The following is an 8071-nucleotide window of genomic DNA, read 5'->3' on the forward strand; positions in this document are numbered from 1 at the left end:
TTCAAGCAACTTGAACATGAGGGTCCCCACTGAGGACGCAGACAAGTCATAAAGGATCTGCCGATCAACTTATCAAGCCCACCACACCATCATTATAACTTGCAACGACGAATAACCTGGTGAGTTTTTGTCTGACGATGGTCAAGAAATTAGTCAGCATCAATTATTTGTAGGACAATCACATGATGCTTTTAAGGCGCAGGGAGTAAAGGTTAAAAGTCGTGATTAAAAACAGAATCCCATAACAGACACCACTGAGAAACACGGCCGTGAATATTAAAAAAAAAAAAAAAGAGTAAGTGGTGAAAAGTTGGAAGTAATAAATTATGGGACAGATTTATAATAAATGTATGTATGTAAATATGTTTCAAAATATGTTATAAGCCAAAGGAACAAAATAAGCTACTAAAGATTAGAGAAGTTTTCAGATTTTGTAGCTAAGAAAAGTTCCCTCTCCTGCTGAAGCCGCTGGAAAGTGAAGCCACTGAGGGCTTTAAAGCGGGCAGAAGCAGCTAGAGGACGGATCAATGCATTATCATGATAAGGATCTAGGATTTTGAAACCTGGTACTGCAGACTCAGTCCTGCTGGGATGAAAGAATGGCAAAGGCCGTAGCCTGGGAACAAGTGTCTGAGTCATTAGCAACATTACAGGGAGTAGATTTAGGAATTCCAGGATGTTATCCAGTTAGAGGACAGATGCTCAAGCAGGGGCGAATGCTCCCCCCATTCCATTCAAAACTATAAAAGATTTAAAATCTGAGTGTTCTCAATATGGTTCTGTGGCTCCTTATACTAGGGAGTAAGTAGAAGCTGGGGTAGGAGAGAATGTGTTTTGGGCAAAAGACTGGTAATAGCTGGCTCAAACGTGATTGTCAGGAAAAGACTAGTTGTTGTGAAATTCAGAGTTTCTTGAGAGTTTTCAAAATACAGCAGATATAAGCTGTTTGTGTGAACAAAGTTTGTGTGAACAATGTGTGTGTGCGCGTGCACGTGTGTGTTTGTGTGTGTGTATAAGTATTACATACTCTCACTTTGTATATACAAAGAGGTTTTTCTGAATGTTTTTTTTTTAAGGATAAAATCACTTTTGCTTGTGTTTATTACTGCTTAAAGTTGAGTCTTTTTTGAATATTTAAAAAAATATACCTATGAAACTACTCTCTCAAGGAAAATATTGCCATCATTTGTAGACTATGTAACCTTCAAGTATATGCTAATTTTTGTCCCTTTGTCTAATTAAAATCAGGAATTGTATTAAAAATTAAACAATTGGTTTTTTAAAAATGCAAATACTGCCTGCTAGGTAGTGCTGAGACCTTTAAGAAAAAAGGGCGTCTGATTATATCAAACTATGCCGGGACATTAAACCTTTCTTTACTCAGGGCTTGCTATAGCAGTCGCTTTGCAAGGAAAACAGTGAAGGAGGGTTAATGATACTGTGGAATTTATGGAAGCCCTGCAGCCTGGGCTCCCTTCCCCCTCTGCTATTCCAGCCAATACATATAAGATCATTTTAAATATAAAAGACTGTTTTCATACCATTCCCTTAAATTCAGAAGATTATAAAAGATTTGCTTTTAGTGTTCCTAATGTTAATTTTAAAGAACCTATGAAAAGTGTTATCAGTGAAAAGTCTTACGTCAGGGAATGTCTAATAGCGTCACCCCATGCCAAAAGTTTGTAACTGCAGCTATAAAGTCAGTAAGAACTTCTGAAACACTGGTGTTTAACATTCACTACATGGATGATATTTAGATGGCTCATAGGGACCAAAAGGTGGTTCTCTTTATTTTTGACTTATTACGAGAAGCATTAAAAAGGCATGAGTTAGTTATGGCAGAAGAAAAAGTACAAGTTATTGAACCTCACAAATATTTAGGACATCTTTTACAGAAAGGTTTTGTGTAACCCCAGAAGATAGAAATAAGAAAAAATTACTTACAAACTTTGAATGATTTTCAAAAATTATTAGGAGATATTAATTGGCTTAGACCATATTTCAAAATAAGTACTGGAGAGCTTAAGTCTTTTTTTGATATTTTAAAAGGAGATCCTGATCCAAATTCGACTTGGGAAATTTCCCCATTAGCAGAACAAGCCTTAAATTTAGTAAATTTACGTACTCAAGAACAACAAATTATGTACATTGATTATGATAAACCTTGGTACTTTTACATCTGGTGTGTTAGGCGGAAAAGACCATTATTGTGGGTATATTTAGCTTCTTCAAGAAAAAGAGTTCTAAAACCTTAATTTTTTAAAGTAGCTGAATTATTGATGAAAGATAGATCCAAGTCTGTTAAATATTTTGGAAAAGACCCTAATTCTATAGTCATACCTTATGACAAACCCACAACTTCTTGGTTATGGGAAAGTTGTGATTCATGGGAATTAACATTTGCTGGATTTTGTGGATTGGTGAAAAATATGTATCCTCCAGATAAATTGTTACAATTTGCTAAAAAACATTCATTTATCTTATAATATTTACTGATGGTTCCTCTAATGGAACTGCAGCTACATACTATGGTTAAAAATTTTCCAGCTCAATTTGCACTTACATTTATTCAGACAGCCTATATGTTGTTTTCGTATTAAATAATTTAGAAACTGTTGCTTGTATTCAATCACAAAATAAACCTATTTTGGCTTTATTTGGTGAATTGCAACAATTAATTTGGAACCACAAGTATCCTTACTTTGTGGCACATATCAGAGCTCATTCTTCCCTACTAGGGGCTTTGGTAAAAGGCAACAATTTAGCTGATTGTGCAACTCAAGCTGCAGCAGCATTTGCCAGTTTATCTGAAGATCAAATTACTCTAGCCCAGCTTTAAAACATCACTTTAACATATCTAAAGAAGCAGCAAGGGACATCCTAAAATCTTGTCCCCATTGTGTTCTCCATTCACCAGCTCCTCATTTAGGTGTCAATCCCAGAGGACTGCTCCTTGGACATCTTTGGCAGATGGATGTTACTCACATTCCTTCATTTGGTAAATCGAGATATTTGTATGTTATGGTGGACACTTATTCTGGATTTATTGTGGCCACTCCTATGACTGGTGAAAAACATCTTTTTTTAGTTATTCAACACATGTTACATTGTTTTGCTATGATTGGTATACCTAAATACTTAAAGAGAGACAATGAATCTGCTTATATTTGTAAATCATTTTGTGCTACTTTTCGAATTAAACATATAACTGGAATCTCATAATCCTCAAGGCCAAGGTATTGTGGAACCTGCTAATGGGACTATTAAGCGACATTTAGACAAAATGAAAAAGGGGGAGATACACCCTTCTACTCCTCACAATTTAATTAATCATACTTTATTTATTTTAAAATTTTTAAAATTTGGATGTACACGGTCAGTCTGCTGCTGACTGCCTTTGGAAAAAGATTCCCAAACATAAAGACAAAGTATATGTAAAATGGAAAGATCCACTCAATGGCAAGAGCCAGCTCCCCTCCTAATTTGGGGGCGAGGGCATGTTTGTGTTTTTTCCACAGGATGCTGATGGAGCAAGGTGACTGCCAGAGAAGTTGGTGCAGTTTGTAAACCATGCAGATGGTAATTTGCCTCCAAGTACTTTGAGGACTTCCTACAGTGAGCAGTGCTAGGCTTAAGTTCCTGATCCACCACTCTAACATACTGTTGTCTGGGAAGTCTGGAAATCACGTGTGAGTTAATGACTCCCTCCCTCCCTGTACAAGGTGAAGGAAATGTATTATCATCTACTGCGCAGTCCTTTCTCTTTTTGTGGACTAGAGACATAAAAGAATAATAAAACCATATTGTAGAGATCATTAAATGTTAACCTTAAGGAATATCTTCCACAATGTGATAGTATACAGGAAGACATATCTGATTGACTAAAGTTTTATCAAGTCAGTTAATTCAGTGTATCAAAATTTCCTTTATAATTTTGTTAGCAAACTGTTTCAGCCTGAGAGAGTTGTCCTTTCAAAAGAAATTTTAATGGGTTTCTAGAAGTCAGACTCTTAAGATGCTTAAAATAATTAATAATGAGGGGCTAAGGAGAAAATACATGGGTGATTATGAAATTTTAAGATGACATTAGAATTTAAAATAAAAAGGAAGATAAAGCATTTTATTTATCATTTTTGTGTGGAAGATTGAGGAATGTTGGAAGAGTCATGCACAAAGAAAAGGAAATGCTGCAGAAATTAAAGTGGCAGAAGATGGAACCTTGTAAATCATGTTTATTTATAAATGCAAGGGGGAAAGTTATGCTCCAAATAAATAAAAGGTGTATTCCACTTAACCCAATGTGGTCTTTTCATTAATCTCTGGCTTTCATTAATCTCTAGTAGTAAATAGTAGTTAGGATAATTTTTGTTTTCTTGAGAAGGAAATGTAAACTAAATGAAACAACACAGACATAATAATTCTGTCTAATACTAAAATGGGCCAGTCCAAACAGTAAGTCAATTCATTTCCCTTTGAGAGTCATATGTATGATATAGCTACTTGGTACACCTAAGCAGAGCAACATTTCTGGTGTTTTTAAAATTTATTTTTTAATTTATTTTTAAATTTAAATTATCATGATAATTTTTTTAAACCTGGGCATTAGAAATAAGAAAGAATTATATGGCAAGAATACACTGTTAATGCTATTTAATTGAATTTTTAGCAATTACTTAAATATATATATGTACACTGAATGGACACATTTGTAGTTTTGATTATTGACTAATTTTTCCTCAGAAAAGGGCCTGCCTACATAGACCAATGGCTACAGAAAGACTAGCATCTGCAGTCTTATAGGCTTGTTTCCAATCAAGTAGTCATCCAGTTATTAGTGGGATGTCAATTACGCCCACATGGAAGTAGCACACCAACGTCTGTGAGCCAAGGAGTGGAAAAGATATCATCCAAAGTTGAAGGAGGGCATGGTAACAGAACTTAAATTGTGGAATTGTGGTTTTCAGAAGGCTCAGCATGATAGTGGAAGCCCAAAATATATTCACCAGATCTACATATGGAATAAGGCTCTGGTGAGTCCTCTCTGCCATAAATGAGGAAGGGGAATTCCCTGGTTATCAGACAATATTGGAAAGATGATTATAGTTGATTATAATTATAAATCTTACTTGAATAGTTAAAACCTTGTCACTTGATCTCTTTTTGGATACATTGAGATTGGTCTGGTTTTCATTATTTCGGTTTTTTCTTTCAAATTGGAGCTGATCTCGGTTGGCTTTTGTTATTATTGGTAGTGTTCTTGATGTTCTAGTATGTGTCCATCTATGCTTTTCGGTCTATGAAACCCAAGCTGGGCGAACCTATTGAGACAATAGCTAGAATTAACGGTTCTTGTGGGGCTACAGTAGGGGAGAGAGGGTAACGGGGAGTCTATATCAAGGAGTACAAGAAGGAACAGATTGTTTGGGAAATGATTGTGGTAGTGATTGTACAACACTGCTTGATATAACTGAACCAGTGAATGGTATGATGTTTGGATTATATCCTGATAAAATGATTTGAGATGAGAGAGAGAGCGCGCGCGCTGCAATCTTTTTTCCAAAGTTTCTATAAAAAAAATCTCAATCCTAGTGGTAGTATATTTTTGTTTGTTTACTGCCATTCCCAAGAAGCCCTGGTGGAGTAGTGGTTACTCATTGGGTTGTTAACCATAGGTCAGCAGTTTGATACCACTAGCTGCTCCTTGGGCGAAAGATGAGACTATCTACTCTGGTAAAGAGTTATAGTTTCAGAATTTCATAGGAACAGTTCTATCCTGTCCTATTAGGTTGCTACAATTTGGAATCGACTCAATGGCAGTGAGTTTTTCTTTCTTTCTTTTCTTCTTTTTTTATTTAGTCTCCATGGAGACCATCAAAAATTGCCAGTGCTGACTATATTTCAAGTCATCATGGTGGGGTATTGGGAAAAGTTTTCATAAGCAATAATCACGCCTTAGGTAGACCTCATTGACTACAACATTGCCACTGTGCAAAGCTGGCAGTGAGTTTCTTGTAACTTCCATTCATGGGGTTTCTTATAGGTCTTTGTCCACCTGATTTCTCGCACTCCAAGAGTTCTTCTGTATTCTTCTTGGTCTCAATAGTTTACAGTCGGAGAGTTGCATTCACTGGGAAAAAAATCCTTGCAATTACTGACAATCTCCAGCCACCAGAGCACTGAACACTTTGAGCTGCGTTGTCCTATGCTGACACAGCTTTTCATGTCCTGTCCTGTTTATTCTTGACAGCTCTTCCACTGGCACAAGGACACCAAGGGCTGCATCTCTATCCATCTATCTATCTATCTATCTATCTATCTATCTATCTATCTATCTATCTATCCATCTATCCATCCACCCACCCACCCACCCACCCATCCATCCATCCATCCATCTATCTGAACAATATGGCTCCTATAATGACAACACTATTCAATGCTACATTCTGACTGCCCCAAATTCACATTTTTTGGTTGTTATTTTGTTCTAACTGTATTGGTACATTTACCAACATGGATCCACTAGCTACATTTCCATCATGAACACCCACTTTGTTCTGCTCTGCAAATCACTGGTTCTGGGGTCGAGAAAGATTACTTTTTGTTGCCCTTGGCACGCTTGATAGGTTTGTACATAGTATGAGCAGCCTGGGCCTGGAAACAGCAAAACTCGCTTCCTCTCTGAAACATTTTTTCCTTCCTCCCTTCAAATGTTTATCTACTCCCTATTTGACTGATGGGATTGTTGTGAGCCTTTGCATACCTACATATAATTTGGGCATTTGGAGGAAAAAGCGATGGGGCGAAAAACGAATAAAACTTTTACTTTTAATTATCCAACTCAGCCTCTTCCTTAACAACACATGTGAGCGCATTTAATATGTTTCATTAGACTTTAAATGTTTACTTCTTGACAATAAATTGATTTGAGGAAGAATAATATAAATGTATGAAAAAGTGTTCATGAATTGTATGACTGATTGTGCATTTCACTTTTACTGACATTTACTCTAGGATATAATCATCACATTATAAATCTGAGTGAGCACTAATAAGTCTGTGGTGCATTCAGGTGGCATCTCTGCTTGAAGATATTTTTTTTCTGAACCTCTTTTTCCACTTTCTCAGTGCGATGGGGGATGATGTAAGATATGAAAATAATCTATAACTTATTAAGTGTTCGTGATGGAAAGTGGGGGGTGGGAGTGAGGGGGAAGAAATGGGGAGCTGATATCAGAGACTCAAGTGGGAAGAGAATGCTTTGAGAATGATGATGGCAGCATATGTGCAAATGGCTTGATACACTGGGTGAATGTATGGATTGTGATAAGAGATGTAAGAGCCCCCAATAAAAGTATTTAATAAGAAAGAAGACAGAAAAAGATGAATATTTATATACATTTTCTTCATCTATGTTACACAATTAGATGTTAAGAACTTGAAGCCAGTAAACTAGTAAAAAATACTAATAAATGTTTTAGTGCATCTTTAGTCAGAAATTTGGCATAGAAAGCTCCCAAACATTTGAGAAGTTGTTTTTGGTTTTTGTTTTCTTTGGCCTGATGCTACACATATGCACAGTGTAGATAGATAGATAGATATACAGATAGATATACAGATAGATATACAGATAGATATATAGATAGATATAGATGTAAATGTAGATATAGATACAGATAGATATAAATATAGATCTATAGATCTATATAGATAGATACCTTTTTGGAAAGCTATAAAATGTAAATTATAATTCACCTTGCATTTAGCGGGCATTTTTCCCTTTATACTCATGAATCCTATTTTAAAATGGGAAAGAAAATCTATGTGGCAGATGAAGCGTCAACAGGCATTTGACCAGGGAATGTAATTATCCACATATACAAAAGTAAGTGAAAAAGGTATTTTTACTAAATTCCAATTCATACAAGGGTTTAATCCAAACAAACAAAACCTTGTAAAACATGTCTCTGCAGTCAGTGTCTGATTAGTTCTCTCCATGATTCATTCATCAGTTTCATGAGGAAATCTTCCAGAAGGAGGTCCAATCAAAACAGTGACTCTGAAGCAATTTTCT

The 8071-nt window shown here is 35.9% G+C and overlaps 1 non-coding gene across 1 annotated transcript; it reads right to left on the reverse strand.

Moving 5' to 3' along the window:
- Positions 1-5856: 5856 nt before the first annotated feature.
- On the reverse strand, positions 5857-5996 carry LOC142453906 (U4 spliceosomal RNA). The gene has a single exon (XR_012785465.1). It is a non-coding gene; the product is annotated as a U4 spliceosomal RNA (small nuclear RNA).
- Between the last annotated feature and the right edge of the window lie 2075 nt (positions 5997-8071).

The sequence above is a fragment of the Tenrec ecaudatus genome, chromosome 7 (genome assembly GCF_050624435.1).
Source record: "Tenrec ecaudatus isolate mTenEca1 chromosome 7, mTenEca1.hap1, whole genome shotgun sequence".
Classification (NCBI taxonomy): domain Eukaryota; kingdom Metazoa; phylum Chordata; class Mammalia; order Afrosoricida; family Tenrecidae; genus Tenrec; species Tenrec ecaudatus.